Source organism: Bubalus bubalis, chromosome 1 (genome assembly GCF_019923935.1).
Source record: "Bubalus bubalis isolate 160015118507 breed Murrah chromosome 1, NDDB_SH_1, whole genome shotgun sequence".
In the NCBI taxonomy this organism is placed as follows: domain Eukaryota; kingdom Metazoa; phylum Chordata; class Mammalia; order Artiodactyla; family Bovidae; genus Bubalus; species Bubalus bubalis.
In genome coordinates, this window is record NC_059157.1 from 65,237,379 (window position 1) to 65,257,295 (window position 19,917).

Consider the following 19,917-nt stretch of genomic DNA (forward strand, 5'->3'; position numbering starts at 1 on the left):
ATCAGTAGGAGGAGTAAGGGCTTGTGACCCTGGGAAAATAGAAGGGAGGTGAACTTGGGAATCATAAATTAGCAAAGATCAAGCAGACAATTTTATTATTTTATCATTTTAAGAAATTTTTCCCTTTAATGCTATTGATTTATTTATTTTTATTGGAGTATAGTAAGCAGGCAGTTTTAGAATGTTCATGCCATTTGTCCAGTAAAAGATGAAGTAAAGGAACTCAGAGTGGTTTGAAGTGATACCCTATATTGGAGAGGCTGATTTGTAGAACACTGTTTCATAAGTTTAAGTGCTTTCAATGGGCAGTACATCAAAACATAATATACTAAAAGTGATTGCTGCCACTTTTGGATCTCCAAGAATTTCTCTATCTGGCTGCTGTAGGAACTGCTGCTTAGATCTTGGATTGGAGCCACCTTGCTCCCAAACCTGGGCATCCAGGTGACTATGGTTGGGACATATAAGCCCTCCCATCTTACCGAATGTGCACATTTTTCCTGGGAACATTCCCATGAGAAATTTCTTGCACAAGAATTTCCACTATAAGAACTTCTTCTAGGGAACCCTCTCTAAGGTATATGAAAAGTGTGAAAGGGTCTGACTTGCATAGTTGTGTCCGATTTTTTGTGACCCCATGGACTGCAGTCCGCCAGGCTCCTCAGTCCATAGAATTCTCTAGGCAAGAATACTGGAGTGGGTTAGTCATTCCCTTCTTCAGGGCATCTTCCAGACCCAGGGGTCAAAGCCAGGTATCCTGCATTGCAGGCAGATTCTTTACTGTCTGAGTCACCAGGGAATCTCCTGGACACATAACATACCAAAATTGGCAAAGTTCTTCATGTACCAAGTAAAGAAAGAGTTTTCCAATTTCATAATCCTTTGCAACCCAACCACACAACATTAGAGTTGGCAATGGCAATATCATTGTTTGGTAAATTTAGGAAACTAAGGTCCCAAGGTAATTTGTACAAGGTCACCCAAAAATTTAGAGAAAGTGTCAAGACGAGGACCCCAAAGCCCTAATTCCCAGTCTAGCACTCATTTCACTTCAGTATTACAAGAGAATTTTTAAAATATATTTCCCTTTGTTGATTTTCAATTCACAGAATTATTTGCAGAATGGCTATTATCACATTTAGCTGTGAAAACTGTCCTTCTCTGATGAAGGCTTATGCATGTCAGCTCAATAATCAAAATATATTGCCTTAAAATGGAGAAGACCTGATGTGGGCACCTTTTATAACAATGAAAATACAAAAATAAATAAATAAGTAAATAAAACCTAACATTCATGGAGATCTTACTATGAACTGGGTCCTCTGCCAGTTATGTTACATGTATTATTCCATGATATACTTAGACCAACCTAATGTGGCAGGTACTATTATGATTCCATGTTTAGCAATGGGGAACTAGGCTCAGAGATGAAAATGTATATGCAGCTACTTTATATTAAAGTTGGGATCAAGGCCAGATCTGACTTACCAACCTTTGTCTTCCTTATCTCCAGATGGCATAATCTTTATAGGCTTTATAGGACTCCCCTGGTGGCTCAGATGGTAAAGCGTCTGTCTGCCTACAATGTGGGAGAGACCTGGGTTCGATTCCTGGGTCCGATTCCTGGATCAGGAAGATCCTTTGGAGAAGGAAATGGCACCCCGCTCCAGTACTCTTGCCTGGAAAATCCCATGGACGGAGGAGCATGATAGGGTACAGTCCAAGGGGTCACAAAGAGTTGGACACGACTGAGCGACTTCACTTCACTTCACTTTATCAGCTCCAGGTTGCACATCCTGCAACAGAGGCATCTCAGTGACCCCTAGAATACCCTCTTTTACCTTCTGTCATTAATGGTAATTCTGTAATGACATTAACCAAAGAAAACATGGCAAGCAACTGAAAAAAAAAGGGAGGGTCTTTAATTTGGATGAAAATATTCAAAAATACTTTTATTAAAGTAAAACAAGTGCATGTTATTTCTACAGTGATCCAAAAGTAATATATGATTATACTTATTGATGTATTATTTATCATGTATTATATAATAATACATGTGTATAATAATAATAAATATGATTATTTATCAGGGAAATAATCAGTTGATGGTTATTTCAGAACTATAGTAGTTATATTATACTGCAGTGGGCTAAACTGTCAGCCCTTGTCTTGGACTATCCCTGGATGGAAGTCAATTTTAATTTGTAGCCATGTATAACTTTACTGCTAAGTCACTTCAGTCGTGTCCGACTCTGTGCGACCCCATAGACGGCAGCCCACTAGGCTCCTCTGTCCCTGGGATTCTCCAGGCAAGAATAATGGAGTGGGTTGCCATTTCCTTCTCCAATGCATGAGTTTACAGTCCTTCCTTACCGACAATGCAAATGTAATTCCCCACTACAAAATATGACACTCTCTGAGTGATGGATAAGAAAGGCTGTGGGTTGTAAAGGCAATCATTTACTATATTTCCATTTGCTGGGTCTCGTCTGAGAGTGGATGCTACCTCTGAAATAGTGAAATGGTTTGATCTTTGGATTGGGTTTGCTCCAACTGGAATATTAATTCATGTTTTATAATAGTTGCATGAGCAAAACAACAATGTACATTCTTTTTTACTTTAAATTAATAATTCAGTTAATAAATGCCATGCATTTGATATTTATAAATTACAAAAAATAAATCATGGAATTTTTAAACTCACTTTGATGGAAAATTCAAGGTTAAAGGTTTATAGTCCAGAAATCTGCAATTTTGGGGGGGGGGGTCCCAATTTTGACTCAGTAGATTATGAGCTACCACAATCCATGAATATTTGCATTTCTTTTCCCCAAGTGACACTTAATAGTTTACCTTATACAACAATTTATACCTTCCACAATCTAAAAATTTTAGAGGGAAAAATACCCAAAGCATATTTTACTATTATTTTTAAACTGGTAATAGAAACTCCATCCTGTTATGAGTTGCTACATTTGACTGACATTTTGGCCTGTTTGTACAGTGTCCACCATGTGTTCTATGGATGGTCCCCATGCTCATCCCAACATTCCAGCACAATTATACTCACTTCCATCCAGCTGCTCTTATACTGGGGAAAGTCCATTGGACAATCCCCGGGATGACAGTGTAGCAAAAATAAAGATACCAGAAAGTTTTGATAGTTTCTTGAAAATTAGGAAACTAAACAAAAGTAGCAATATATTCTCAAAGGTCATTAGTAGTTAACTCAGGGCAGGTAGTGTAGAAAGAAAAATTGGAGTGAATTCTGTGGGAAAATATATCTATCCCACATGACATTTGTACTGACCCCTTTTTGAGAGTCAGTTGGTTCTAGAGATGGCTCAAGATCATTTTTACAGGAATCATAGTCCACGCTAAGGGCTTCTCTGATGGCTCGGATGGTAAAGAGTCTGCCTGCAATGCAGGAGACCCAGGTTCCATCCCTGGGTCAGGAAGACCCTCTGGAGAAGGAAATGGTAACCCATTTCAGTATTCTTACCTGGAAAATCCCATGGATGGAGGAGCCTGGTGGGCTACACCCCATGGGGTTGCAAAGAGTCAGACACGACTGAGTGACTAACACATACACACAAGTCCATGATAAATTCACTGCTTTTGAATGCCAATGCCAGCCAGCCACGCAGGATAAATGCTTACTATGAAAACATCCTCTCAAACATCATATTTACTGCTCAACCTCTACACAGCCAGGTCTCCAATTTATTTGTACCATTTGTTATAGAATTAGTTTACATTTTCTAACTCCAATCTAATTATAGCCTTTTAAAGAAATCTTCACTCAGGAAGGTGTAACTAGTATTCTAGGAAAGGCACTCTTACCTGATTATTAGAAGAACTGGATTTTATGAACCATTTTGACATAGCTAACCATCTCTTTGGGGCAAATCACTTAAACCGTTAATGCTTGAACTTACTCATCTGTTAAACAGGTTAACTGAAATGAATCTTTATGGCCTGCCATTCTGTGATGATGGGTTTCAATTTGAGAGCTTTAACTTCCATAGCAACTGGATTGCAGGAGGCCTGTCTCTATAAAGCCAAAAAAGAATGAAAAGAGGCCTAGAAGAAAATCAGTGAGCTGAAATGTAAAGGGCTTTCTACCCTAACCACAGTGTTTGTTTTCTTAGGGCCCTGGGCATATTCTTATCGGTTTTATCAGCAGTTTACAAGCATTTCTCTGACTTTTTGATATTTGAACTCCTTAGTCTTCTTTAAACATTGTGTCCTGTACCTTGAAACTGACAGGTATTATAATGTTAATGAAGCTGAACTTGAAGGAGACCAAGAAAAGCAAATGTGTCAACTAGTATTACTGGAGGTTACCCTTCCTAATTTCATACTGAATGAGCTTTGCGAGAAAAAATGTATTCCGGAAATACTGTGCTCTCATTTGACTTAGATTTTTAAAAAGTATCTTGTGAAGCATGTCGCTCATACTTGTGTCAGGCCTGCCCTCAGTTATGCCTAATCACTAGTTAACTACATTTGGCTGAGGATGACTGTAGAATAGTGCAATTTCTAAAGTTATCTGTTTGCATATGGTTCCTTCAGGATGGATTCAAGGGATACATTTATCGTGTTTATACAGAAGACAACCTTCTGTTTCCCTAAGCCTAAATACGCTTTTCTAAATGCTCTTTCAGAATCAGTGCTTGCTTCTACACAAATAAACTGCAGGTATTTCTCAATCGAATATTATATTGGAAGAGGAGGCATTGTTTAGACGCATAGTCATGCTAGTACTGACTGGTGCTATAAAAATGAGGTTTAATCTCTGCACAATTGCCATTGCTTTTTCTCTGAAATCTGGTGTTTATTGCAACAGAATTTCAGATTTTGCAACATGAGAGCCTGAAAGACAAGCCAACACAGGCGGTTTTTTGGAAACAGGAGACCTGGTACTTCCAACAGTCAGAAAGCTGGCGAAACACCAGGAAGAAGGGAAAGACACATCAGGTAGATTGTGTTGATCCCATAGACCTCTTTTCATTCTTTGCTAGAGAACGTCTATTGACAAAGAATCGACCTTCTGTTGTTGTTGTTGTTGGCCTGTGTTTTTGTTAACCATACTCTCCTGGATGAGACTCTGACCATCTGGATGTGGTTTTGGTTTCTGTGAGAAAGAACTTTTGTGTCCTTAACATGCCACTAGTATGAATAAATGCTCAGTGAGGAGAACACGGATCAAGGTGCCATATATTTCCAGATCAGATTAGGACAAATACTGGAAGTTATTTGGTGTGTGCGAGTAAGCATATAAACATGAAAAATGCACTTATTAAGAAATGTATTTATGGGAATTCCAGGATAACATGGCAGCTAGTTTGGAACAGTCCCCAGCAACATTATCCTCTGTGTACAACATGGACATCTATAGGATCAAAGTCAACTGAAATGTGCTGATGCACTATATAATATGGTGAGAATTTTATAATTCTATTTCAAGAGATCTTGATGTACTTGCTTCTCATTAAAACAATTATGGATTTAAGATATAGATTTGAATTTTGCAGCAAACTGTAGCAAAAGACCAGCTAAATAGACAACTCAAATGAAAGAATAATGTTCAAGGAGCATATAATTTTTCTATTCTTCATTGTTTACTCCATTGACAGGTCTTCTGCTGTAATTCATCGTCCAATATTGTTAAGAGCCATATCTGCTCAGTGAGGGGCTTTTTCCCACCCTCAATTTGAAAAGTGAACAGGCAGTGAGGTTGATGCCTCAGCTAAATCAAATTGTATTGATGTTGATCCAAAAAGTACAGTTTTACTTATTTTATATTTGAAATAAAGACAAAAATCTTACTTTAATGTTGGGTGTTATTTTTAGCTGGGTACTTATTTCTATTATTGTTTTTCTTCCGTCGCTAAGTCATGTCTGACTGTTTGTGACCCTGTGGACTGTAGCATGCAAGGCTTCCCTGTCCTCCACTATCTCCTGGAGTTTGCTCAAGTTCATGTCCATTAAGTTGGTAATGTTATCTAACCATCTTATCCTCTGTCACCTCCTTCTCCTATTGGCTTCAATATTTCCCAGAATCAGGGTCTTTTCCAATGACTCAGGTCTTTGCATTCAGATAGCCAAAGTATTGGAGCTTCAGCGTTAGCATCAGTCCTTTCATTGAATATTCAGGCTTGATTTCCTTTATGATTACTGGTTTGATCTCCTTGCAGTCCAAGGGACTCTCGAGAGTCTTCTCCAACACCACAATTTGAAAGCATCATTTCTTTGGTGCTCAGTCTTCTTTACACTACAGGCTTTCTGACTTCAGATTTTTTAATGATAGCCATTCTAACTGATGTGAGATGATACCTCATTGTAGCTTTGATTTGTATTTCTCTAATAATTACTGCTATTGAGCATCTTTTCATGTGTTTGTTGCCAATCTGTATGTCTTCTTTGGAGACATGTCTTTTTAGTTCTTCCGTACATTTTGTTTTTGGGTTGGTTTGTTTATTTTTTATATTTAGGTGTATGAACTGGTTGTATATTTTGGAAACTAACCTCTTGTTGGTTGCATTGCCTGTGAATATTTTCTCCTGCTCCGTATGTTGTCTTTCATTTTTTTTATGATGTACTTTGCTGTGTACAACTTTTAAGTTTAATTAGGTTCCATTTCTAAGTTTTGTTTTTATTTCCATTATTCTAGAAGATGGACGCACAAAAATGTATTGATGCAATTTATGTCAAAGAGTGTTCTACGTTTTCCTCTAGGAGTTTTATACGATTCAGTCTTACATTTGGGTCTTTAGTTAATTTCGAGTTTATTTTTGTATATAGTGTCAGAGATTGTACTAATTTCTTTTCTTACATGTAGCGATGCAGTTTTCCCAGCACCACTTATTGAAGAGACTGTCTTTTCTTCATTGTATATTCTTGCCTCCTGTGTCTTAGTTTACTTGACTAGAGAAGTGTGGGTTATTCTAGCCTTTCAGTCCTGTTCCATTCATCTGTATGTCTGTTTTTGCGCCACCACCATACTGTCTTGATTACTGTAGCTTTGTAGTATAGTCTGAAGTCAGAAAGCCTGTTTTCTCCAGCTCTGTTTTATTTCTCAAGATTGCTCTGGCTATTCAGGGTCTTTTGTGTCTCCATACACATTTTAAGATTTGTTTCATTCTAGTTCTGTGAAAAGTGCCATTGGTAATTTTATAGGGATTTCATTGAATCCAGATTGCCTTAGGTAGTACAGGAATTTTGGCAATCTTGATTTTACAACCTAAGACCATGATGTATCTTTCTATCTGTTTGTGTCATCTTTGATTCCTTTCTTATAGTTTTTGGAGTATAGGTCTTTTGTTTCTTTGCGAATGTGTGCTAACTCACTTCAGTTGTGTCCATCTCTTTGTGACCCTATGGACTGTAGCCAACCAGGCTGCTTTGTCCATGTGGATTCTCCAGGCAAGAATACTGGAGTGGATTGCCATGTCCTCCTCCAGGGGATCTTTCCAACCCATGGATCAAATCAACATCTCTTAGATCTCCAGCATTGGCCGATGTGTTCTTTCTCAATAACACCACCTGGGAAGTCCTTTGTCTCCTTAGGTAGGTTTATACCTAGCTGTTTCATTTTATTTATCTATTTTTTTATGCAATGATAAGTGGGATTATTTCTTTAATTTCTCTTGCTGAACTTTCACTGTTAGTATATAGAAGTGCAAGATGTTTCTGTGTATTAATTTTGCATTCTGCAACTTTAGTTAATTCATTGATGAGCTCTAGTAGTTTTCTGGTAACTCGTTAGGATTTCTACATTTAGTATCATGTTATGAGCAAATAGTGACAGTTTTACTTCTTCTTTTCCAATTTGGATTCCCTTTATTTCTTTTCCTTCTCTGTTTTCTTTTCTTTTCATTCTTTTTCCTTTTTTTCTGTTTGGTGTTAATGATTTTCACTCTTCTGTCTTCCAGCTCTCTGATGCAGTCTTCTACTTTATTTAATCTAGTAGTGATTCCTTCTAATGCATTTTTCATTTCGGTTATTGTATTCTTTAATCCTGTTTAGTCATTTTTTATATTTTCTAATTCTTTGTTAAAGCTTCTAATTTCTCCTTCTGTGCATCCATTTTCCTCCTGAGTTCTTTGATTATCTTTACAGTGGTCTCTGAACTCTTTCTTGGGAAGATTGCCTATCTCCACGTCAATTTGTTCTTCTGGAGTTTTATCTTGTTTCTTCATCTGAAACATAGTCTTCTGACACCTCATTTTGTCTAAATCGGTACTTGTATTTTTACATATGTGGTAGGTTGGTTATGCTTCTCAGCCTTGGAGAACTGGCCCTCTGTAGGAGATGTCCTATACATCTTAGCACGACATTCCTCTCTTGCCTCCCCAGATCCAGTGGCCAGTTGATCCCAGGTTAGTGTCTTTTCTATGTTTGTGGACTTGCTTTACAGGCTGCGGGGCTGTAGTTTTCTTGCTTCTGGTGTCTGCTCCCTGGTGGGTGAGGCTGGACTAGAGGTTTGTTCAGCTTCCTGGTGGGAGGGGCCTGTGCCTGCCTCCTAGTGGGTGGAGCTGAGTCTTGAGCCTCTGGTGGGCAAGGCTGAGTCTATGGGTCTGTCTAGAAGTGGCTGTGGACTTAGGAAATCTTTAGCAGCCTGTCAGCTGATGGGTGGGTCTGTGTCCCTATCCAGTTTGTTTTTTGGCCTGAGGCATCCCAGTATAAGGGCTTTCCAGGTAAACAACCTGCCTGCCAATGGAGGAGACAAGAGAGACGCAGGTTTGACCCCTGGGTCAGGAAGATACCCTGGAGAAGAGCATGGCAACCCACTGCAGCATTCTTGCCTGGAGAATCTCATGAACAGAGGAGGCTGGCGGGCAACAGTGCATAGTGTCCCAAAGAGTTGGACATGACTGAAGTGACTCAGCATCATGCACACACATCCCCAGCATAAGCCAATAGGAAGTTCCATAGAGTCAGGTTTTGGGACTGACAGTCAGCCAAAGGGACATTCATGCAGGTAAATTCTTCTGGATATATCCACTACCAATATCTCAAGCCCTTCCTTGGTGGCTCAGTTGGTAAAGAATCTGCCTCCAATGCAGTAGACCTGAGTTAGAATCCTGGGTCAGGAAGATGCCCTGGAGAAAGAAATGGCAGCCCACTCCAATATTCTTGCCTGGAAAACTCCATGGACAGAGGAGCCTGGTGAGCTACAGTGCATGGGGTCACTAGGGTCAGACATGACTTTGTGACTAAACCACCACCACTTCTGGCCTTCAAAGCCAGATGCTCTGGAGGCTCCTCTTCCTGGTGCCAGATCCTCCAGGCTGTAGAGCCTGATGTAGGGTCAGAACTCTCACTCATGTGAGAGAACCTCTGGAATATAATTATTCTCCAGTTTGTGGTTTGCCTACCTAGAGGGTATGGGATTTGATTATATCACGAGTCCATTCCTCCTACCAGTCTCATTGTGGTTCCATCCATGTCTTCAGCTGCAGAGAATATTTTCTGGTAGGTTTCAGTCTCTTTCAACAGTAGTTTTTCTACAGATTGTTGTGATTGTGATGTGCTCATGAGGGGAGGAGTGCTTCTGGTCTTTCTATTCTGCCATCTTAACTGCTCTCTCAAGTTAAGGATCTTCAGTAGATCTTTGAAATCAGTATGAAGACAGGCGGTACTACACCTGAAGTGTATTCTGGTCTATTCAATGTGTTTGATCACCTGTCTTGGATAAACAATCAGGTTATATCTCTTGCTAGAAAAGGCTTTGGGAATTAGAACAGAAGTTATAATCAAGTTTTACTTAAATACCATACACTGTGCAATTATAAAATAAGTGAGGCTGCATTCCTAGTTTTATTCTAAATATCAATAATAGGCATTTATCACTAGACTATTTAAAAGCCTCCACATTTTGAATAGACATAATGATGGGTGGTTTAAATCCAGACAATAAAAGACCTAAAAGCAAGATAAGCCACAAGGAATTATTTTCAGTTTCAGGAAGTTTGGCCCTCTTAACAAATCAGTAGATGATATACTATGTGATTTTTATGTTAATATACTACTTCTACCGTTTGAACTTGCTGCATCATTCATAAACTAAACAGATTAAAAGATTTATCTAAAAATAGGTTGCCCACTAGCATTTTGTTAATAGAGAGTGAGCCAATCATTCAATTATTTGTAACATTAGTTAGGAATTGTTCAGGAATGGGTGTAGTTTTGATCAGTTATTTTGCACATAAGCAGTTTCATTCAAGACATTCAAGACATGTTATGTTGCACATAAACAAGACAATAATGTTAGGTCTACTCTAAATTTAGGTCTTTATTACTCATAGCCTGCCACTGTAACTGACTTTTCTTTTCTTTAGTAAGCTGTGCTATAAATCATCAGGGGAATTATCATATAATAGGAAGGGCTGACTGATATTCTTATACTTTTACTTCCAAACCCGAGACATGAAGAAATTCTACATGGTGAAAACAAGCAAATAAATGAAGAACGCAGAACAACGAAAGAAAATAAATATCTGTGTATAGGGGTGTCGGACCTTTATGGATAGTAAAATACAGATTATAACGCATCACATGGATACATTATGTTATAAGGTTATATCAACATCAATGTATCCAGAAAAGCTGTACTCTATTCATTCATTAGGTACTTTTTTATTTAAAAATGTCTGTATCAAAAGAGTTTTGCTATGTAGACTTTGGGCTGCAAAAGGACAAGAGTCGTTGTAGTGGCAGATGGTTATGCTTTAAAAATGCAGTTATATGAAAGTAGTGTGGGGCTGGCAAATAGTTTAAGTCCAGAAAGGCAAAGGGCCACTTCATTGCGATGAGTCAAGGGAAAAATGAGTTTTCTGATTTCATGGTTTGAGGAAGTAGGAAATCAACTTGATAAGTTTTGAAACTAGCATCAGTAGATGATGTATTATAATGATTTCACGTTTACTATTTCTATCATATCAATCAGGAACCTTCTCTAGAGAACTTCTACACACAAGGAAAGGAAATCCAGGCAGCTTTGGAGTATAGAAAGAGTGAATAATTTAGAGATTCTAAGTGACAGGTGCATAATATCAGGTGTGGGGCAAATGTCCTTCAGCTTACTGAAGATAACGGTGTCCTTTCCTTTCCTTATTCGGTATCAAGCCTGTGTGTAAGGATAGTCTGTGCACTGTCTCCAGCTCTTCCATTGCCTTCCTAATCTATTACTGTAGTTATTCACTGTTAGAACGTCTCTTCAGAGCGCTGCATTAGCTCTATCCTGCAGCTTTTGATATATGATATCTACATTACTGTAATCATAATGGAGTAATAAATAGTAGATAATCAGCAAGTGTGCTGACAAGATGTAAAATTTAATTACTATTTTAGATAGAAGCTCTTAATAAAATACAGTAGATGAATATTGTAAAGTGTTAAGATATTATCTATCTCAACCAAAAATCTGCACTTATTCCCATACAAATTAGAGGAAAAAATTGATATTATGGCTATGACTTAACCTTCATTAGCCTTATGTGAAACTACCTGTATTTCCACATCTGTATTAAAGCTTTTGATCTTTGCCAAAATATTAGGTTAAAAAGTGTAGGCTGGTTTTAATTTGTAATTATTATCTGAAGAGTGATATTGAGCATTTCTTCGTGTTTAGAAAATGATTTTCTTTTCTGTGAACTATATCCTCATAACTTTAAAACATTTTTTCTTCATTTATAGGAGCAGGTTAATTAATTCAAAATTTGTTTTCTTATTTTTAAATGTGTCATGTTACTTTATAATTGATTTTACTGATTTGGAATTTTTTTCAGGAACTGAAGTTTATCCATTATATTTTTAATTACTTCTGTTTTTTGTTGTTTATTCATTTGTTTGTTTTTTAAATTTTTGTTTTGCTTTGCAAAGGCATCCATGCCTCAGCAATAATAGTCAATGCAAATAGAAACCATTAAAATAATATTTTTAAAAGAATGTAATATTATATTATTTGTTGACTTTATATTTTGTAATTGAAGGATCTTGAAGAAACAAGTGAGCAAGCACAGAATGAAAGAATTCAGAATGTATCTGAATATAAAGTTAAAACACATAGATCAATAGACATCATATATAGAAGCAATACAGTAGTTATAATATATGACAGAAGAAAACCTCATGCTAAAATTAACCATAAAATAAAATAAAATATCTAGGAATATCTAAGAAATATCTTAGATGTATATAAAGAAAACTCTGGGGTGTAAAATATGTCTTGATCAAATGAAATGGTAGACCATGTTCTTTTACAGGAAGCTTCAACATTGTAAAAAGGAGTAAGTCCCCCTAAATTAATCTATAAATCTAAAGCAATCCCAATAAAAATATTAGAAATTTAAAAAATTAATTTTTTTGGACACGGACCATTTTAAAAGTCTTTATTGAATTTGTTGCAATAATCTTTTATTCTACATTTTGGTTTATTGTCTACAATGCATGTGGGATCTTAGCTCTCTGACCAGGGATTGATCCCACATCCTCTGCATTGGAAGGCAAAATATTAGCCACTGACTGCCAGGGAAGACCCAGAAATTAAAAAAAAATTAACTATAAAGTTTATATGGCACGACAAACAAGAAAAATAAATTGGAAATTTGAGAGGAAGAAGACCAGTGTCATATGAACAGTCCTGTCATACACTTTTAACTTAATATACGGCTACAATAATTTAAGGTGGAAGCAGTGATGGGTTTCCTCTTACTGTGCTCTAAAATCACTGTGGATGGTGACTGCAGTCATGAAATTAGAAGACAATTGTTTTTTGGCAGGAAAGCTATGACAAACCATTTTGCTGACAAATGTTCTTATTATCAAGGCTATGATCTTTCCAGTAGTCATGTACAGATGTGAGAGTTGGTCAGTAAGGAAGGCAGAGCGCTGAAGAATTGATTCTTTTGAATTGTGGTGCTGACGACTCTGGAAAGTCCTTTGGAAAGCAAGGTGATCTAACCAGTCAATCTTAAAGGAAATCAATCCTGAATACTCTTAGGAAGGACTGATGCTGAAGCTCCAATTCTTTGGCCACCTGGTGTGAACAGCTGACTCATTGGAAAAGACCCTGATACTGGGAAAGATAGAAGGCAGAAGGGGAAGAGGGCAACACGGGATGAGACGGTTGGATGGCTTCACCAATTCAATGGACCTGAACTTGAGCAAACTCCTGGAGATGGAGAGGAACAAGGAAGCCTGGCATGCTTCAGTCCATGGGGTCACAAAGAGTCGACATGACTTGGCAACTTAACAGCAAAAAGAACAATAATTTAAATTGAACTAATGGTGAAAGTGAAAGTTGCTCAGTAGTGTCCAACTCTTTGTGATCCCATGGACTATACAGTCCATGAAATTCTCCAGGCCAGAATACTGGAGTGGGTTGCCTTTCTCTTCTCCAGAGGGTCTTGCCAACCCAGGGATCAAACCCAGGTCTCCCACATTGCAGGCAGATTGTTTACCAGTTGAGCCTCAAGGGAAGCCTGAAGTAATGGCACTGAGATAGATATATACAAATGAAAATGAATGCAAAGTTTGAAAATAGGCCTACATACATTTGGGAGTTTAGTTATAATCAGCATCACTTCTAATTAGTAAACAGTAAATGAAGTAGCAATCTTGAAAAAAAATCAAGTTGGCGATAGCCCTTATACCTTGTACCAAATAAACTCCAAAAGCTTAAATATTTAAATTTATTAAGAGAAATAATTGAAATCCAAAGAAAAATTTTCCTTAAAAATGTCAGAATGTGAATGGTTCAAATTTCACTTCCCATAAAAAGTTCTGCTTAGTGATAACCACCTAAAGGAAAGTCAAAAGGCAAATTACAAATTGAAAAAAAAATATTTTGAACTCACTGAGCATGAAAAAATTTTCAGTCACACTTGTCATATGATAATTACAAATTTAGAACTGGTCTATTGTGTTACTTGCATCTAGAAGTTTGACAAAGATCCACAGTCTTAATTATCCATTATATTGGCAATGATGTGGGAAAAAAAGCACTTTTCTATATTATTTATAAAGGTTTAAATTGGTATAATTTCTTAGAAGGGTAACCTGTCAATATCTACCAAAGTTAAAAATATGCAATCTTTTTAAAAGTATGCAATTTTGATCCAGCAGTTCCACTTCTAGTAATTTATGCTATACTTAAATGTGTGTATGGACAAAATTATACATGTACACAGCTATTCAGTGAATAACTTTTTTTGCAAGAGTCAAATCACTTAAAGTAATGTGAAGTCCATTCTTAGAGGATGGAGTCAGTATATTACCCATATTCAAAAAGCCATTTAAAAGAATAAGGAAAATTTTGTTATGCTGAGATATAAAAATCTCCAAAATTTGCTATTAAATAATCTGTCCAATGTAAATAGAGATAGTGTTCTGCTGTTCATGTAAAAGAGTAAGATAGCAACATCTTCTGAATTCTGAAACATATGAATGTATTAACTATTCAGACTAATAATAAAATATCATTTTAAGAAATATGTAAATACTGGACATCAATATTCTTTAAAATATTGGAGGCTTTCTTCTTCTGAGACCCAACATTTCCCTCAGTTCTCCTTTCCTCTTCCAAACCCAGTCTTTGCCAGATAATGGGGATAAGATTAAAAGATATAACAGAGCACAATGTTTCATTTACTTTCTTGCAATAATTTCAACTCTAAATCAATATTATAAACTAGCCTCTGGATTGAAACTTGTGTATATCAGCAAAGCATTTATTGAGGTAATATTTTAAATTGTTTGTAAACATTTCTTCTTTAATCTCCCTTGGTAGTTTTTTAAAGAAAAGTTTTTAAAATTATAGTTCTTCTTAATTTGGCTCAGATAAGTGTTTGTATGACTTTTCTATCCCACTTAACAGGCGGCTATTAAAAAAAGTTTCCAATATATTACTTTGAGTCCTGGATTGTCTGACATTTATTAATAATTATAGACCACCTTTAGGCTAATTTTAGAAATTATTTTCTCCAGCTGTACAAAGTCTGTTCATTTTTCTTCATCAAATGTCAACTCTTGCCATTAGGAAAGCCTACCATCAATCTTGCATTTTGATGATTACTGTTCAGATCCAGGCAAATGTGTTGATTTTCCTTACCTTCTCCTTTGACTCTTTTGCTTCCTAACTGTCTGAAGGCTTGTAAAAGAGAGGGGAATGTGAAATTTACAATACAGCTCCAGTATAGGCCTTTAAACACTGAAATTTTTAATTGTAGTCATCCAAGGGTGGAAGAAAAGACTGACTCAAACTAGAAGATAGAATGGGAGTAGACAGTATATGGGCTTCCCAGGTGGTGCAATGGTAAAGAATCTGCCTGCCAATGAAGGAGGCGAGAGATGCGGATATGATCCCTGGGTCGGGAAGATCCCCTGGAGAAGGAAACGGCAACTGCCTTCAGAATTCTTGCCTGGGAAATCACATGGACAGCAGAGCCTGGTGGGCTACAGTCCGTGGGCTCACAGAATCGGACATGGTTGAGTGACTGAGCAGACACACACACAGAGTATACGTAGTAGATATGTTTTAAGCAGAGAACAATGGGATTGTTGAGCAACCTTCCAAATAATAAATTCTGAGTCTACAATGTTAGAAATTCACAGGATATCTTCATATATAAGGGAACACATGTATACCTGTGGTGGATTCATTTTGATATTTGGCAAAACTAATACAATTATGTAAAGTTTAAAAATAAAATAAAATTTAAAAAATAATAATAATAATAAAAAAATAAAATTAAATTAAAAAAAATAAAAAAATAAATGCCAAAAGAAACCACACACTTCAAAGCTAAGTACAAGTCATTGTTATTATACACTTTAATGGTCAATAGATAAACTAGAGCAAACTATGTATCACAGAATAATTGGCAGATGAGCTGGTGTATCTGAAAGACTTTGTTAAGCCCTGATGTGATCTAGAAGTGCTAATCATATTTTTATCCTAATAATTAAAATCGTGTTAAAAATGGCCAATGATTCAATAACGTGCGTTGAGCTTTTCCTTTTTATTGCAGCCCTGTTATAGGAGGTGTGAGCGATAGGATAGAAACAGCCCTCTGAGAAGCTAACTGGATGATACAGATGTAAAAATGTGCTTGTGAATGCATGCACACACACAGAAAAACTTATGGACAAGCATCTTACAAAGAGTAAATTGCAGAGTGAACTGCAAAGTGAAAGAGTGGTTGATATCAGTAGACAATGAGAAGAAAAGTAATCTCCGAGCTGCTCAATTTTGAGTCCTGTTTTGAGGAAGGAATGTTATAGAAAAAGATAAATGAAGGTGGATAATCCCAAAAAGGAGATGGCAATGTCATTAATAGGAAACCGATGTAAAAGTTGTAGCAAAATTTGAAGTGAGAATACGAAGATGGAATTTGTTCAAAGGAGCATGATTGAAATATTGATTCAATATGATGAACTACTGATGAACTACTGATCAATAGTCATGATTTTTAAAATGCGCTGGTATTCTTATAGCTATCAAATTTATCCTGTCTTTCTAAAGATCATTTTCAATTATATTTGCATAGGCTCATTACAACTTCATAAAATGTACTTATTTCTACCCCTTTTCTTGTTGTTTAATCACCAAGTTGTGTTTGACCCTTTGCGACTCCATGAACTGTAGCCTGCCAGACTCCTCTGTCCATAGGATTTCTCAGGCAAGAGTACTGGAATGGGTTGCTATTTCCTTCTGCAGGGGCTCTTCCCACCCAAGGATCGAACCCAGGTCTCCTGCATTGCAGGCAGACTCTTCATTGTCTGAACCACCAGGGAAATTCTTTTCTTGCTTTTAACTAAATGTCTGCCTTTTATTTTTATTTATTTATTTATTTTTTTCACTGAAAGACACCATTTATTGTATTAAGGTCAAGCAGGATGATCTGTTGGGAATTAAGTGTTAAGTGTTGAGCATGAAACCAGTACACATTTTCCACGGTGGGCGGCATGATCAAAGTCTCCGGCAAGGCCCCTGACTGCAACCTGGAGACACAGAGAGCACTTCTCAGCTGAGCAATGACCCGGGGTGAGCCATCAGCCACCACCCAGGAATGCCACGGGAGATATGTTAGCACCAGATTGTTTGCATATGCAGTAATATAGCTATACATAAAGCTGTGCACACTGACTCACTGCAATCTCTGGGTCCCCACCACCAGACATTTATGAGGCAGATGGGGAAATAGACAGACCTTTGTGATTCTATGGGCTTTGTTTAAAGGACACCAGTGCCCTGTGTATTGCTGTGTATAAGACCATGTTCTCAAAAGACACTGAAAAGCTGGATACTTTTTTTTTTTTACTTTTCACTTTTGATAAAAATCAAAAGTCAGTTTGATTTTTATCTTCAAAGTTTTCATTATAGATAATAAAGGTATATATCACTTTATAAATATTTTTATCCTCTCTTATTGAAAAGTAACAAGTGAGAATACTTTGACTGCTTGAAAACTTAGCTTTTTGAGATTAGAGTATTAGAAATTATTTGAAAAATAAGTCTTCTTTTTTTTTTACAAATACATGATAAAGTTAGATATTACTTTTATAAGATCATTTGATGACGAAGCCCTTCTTTATTTTCATGATGAAGCCCTTCTTTATTTTCATGAACGCTTTCTACTGTGAGCTGTTATGCAAACTTTCATTAACAGAAAGAACATTGAAGCCATACATGTCAGATCTGCCATCTATGAATTTTCTAGGATTTCATGATCCTACCTTAAAAAGTGATCTTTTTTTCTACATCAAGATTATGAAAGAAAGCATCTTTTGATTTGCAACTATTACGATTTTTTGCAGACTTTGGTGGGACTTCCCAGGTGGTTCAGTGGTAAAGAATACACCTGCCAGTGCAGGAGATGCAGGAGACATGGGTTTGATCCCTGGGTCAGAAAGATCCCCTGGAGGAGGAAATGGCAACCCATTCCAGTATTTTTGTCAGGATAATCCCACGGACAGAGGAACCTGGTGGCTGTTGTCTACACGGCATTGCTAAGACACGACTGAGCAACCGAGCACGCATGCACAGAGTTTGGTGGTCTTGGCAGATTTATGTGTTTTCAAGAGAATTGCCTCTGTGTGTTTGCTGCACATCAAAGTGTAATCTGTTCCTTCTTTCCCCCCAGTGTTCCAAGGCTAGCTCTGCTGCTTGGGATCCACTTCATTGCCTCTTCATAATGTTCCTAGGTTTACATTTTCTTTTACTTAGCAGAGTCACTTTATGCAGATTTTTTAAAATAGACTTCATTTTTTAGAGCAGTTTTAGATTCACAGCAGAATTGAGTGGAAAGTACAGAGAATTCCCATATACCTTCTATCCTCACACTTGCATAGCTTCTACCAGTATCTATACCCCACACGAAAGAGGTTTATTTGTGACAATTGACTAACCTTCTATGACACATTATTATCAGCCACAAGTCTCTATTTCACTTCTGGAAAACTGTATTTTATGGATTTTGACAAATGCATCCCTCATTACAGTATCCTGTAGAACAATTTCACTAATCTAAAAATCCTCTGTCTTCTGTCTATTCATCTCTCCCTCCCCTCTGACCCCTGGAAACCATTGACACTTTTAAGGTCTCCATAGCTTTGCCTTTCCCAGCATGTCATGTAGCTGGAATCATAGAGTACGTAGTCTTTCGACATTGGCCTCTTTCACTTAATATGTTTAAGATTCCTTCACTTTTTTTTTTTTTTTTTGCACAGAATGATATTTCATCATCTATATATACCTCAATTTATTTATCTATTTACCCACTGAAGAATATCTGCTGTTGTCAATGTTCTGGATTTTGGCCATTCTAATAGTGGTATATCATGATTCCCTAATAACATGTTGAACATCCTCTTATATGTATAACTTCTTTGGCTTGATGTCTGTTCAGGTCCTTTGCCCACTTTTAAATCATTTTTTTGGTTTGTTTTGTTTTTATTGAGTTTAAGTTATTTGTATATTTTAAGTAACAGTCTTTTATCAGATATGTTTTTCACAAATATTTTCTTCCAATCTGGGTCATGTCTTCTCATTCTCTTGACAATGTCTTTTACAGGGCAGAAGTTTTCATTTTAATGAAGTCCAGCTTATCAATTATTTCTTTCATGGTACATGTCTTCAGTGTTATATCTAAAGAGACATCCTGAAGCCTTTACCTTTAGGTCTGTAATCTACTTTGAGTTAATTTTTCTAAAGTTTGTAAAGTTGGTGTCTAGATTAACTTTTTGCATATGGATGTTTCATTATTCCAGCACCATTTGTGAAAAGAACTGTCTTTGATCTATTGTATTATCTTTGCTCCTATATCTATCAAAGATCAGTTTACTATAGTTATGTGAGTTTCCATTCTGTTCAACTTGATCAGTGTCTTTATTCTTTCACCAAGATGGCACTGTCTTCATTATCTGAGCTTTACAGTAAGTTTTGGAAGTCAGGTGGTGCCAGTCCTCCAACTTTGTTATTCTTCTTCCATATTGTGTTGGCTATTTTGGGTCTTCTGCTTCCCCTTATAAATTTCAGGTCAGTTTGTTGATACCCATAAAGTAACTTGCTGAGATTCTCAGCGGGGTCATGCTAGATGTAAAGATCTACTTGGGAAGAACTGACATCTTGGTAATACTGAATCTTCCTACCCATGACCATGAATATGTCTCAATTTATTTAGCTCTTCTTTAAATTATTTCATTAGAATTTGGTAGCTTTTCTCATGTGTATCTTGTACATATTTTGTTAGATTTAAATCTAAGTATTTCGTATGGTGGAATTAATATAAAAATGATAATGTTTTTAATTTCAAATTCCACTTGTTCATTTATGGTATATAGAAAAGCAATTGATTTCTGTCTATTAACCCTGTATCTTACAACTTTGAAATAATCACTTCTCAGTTC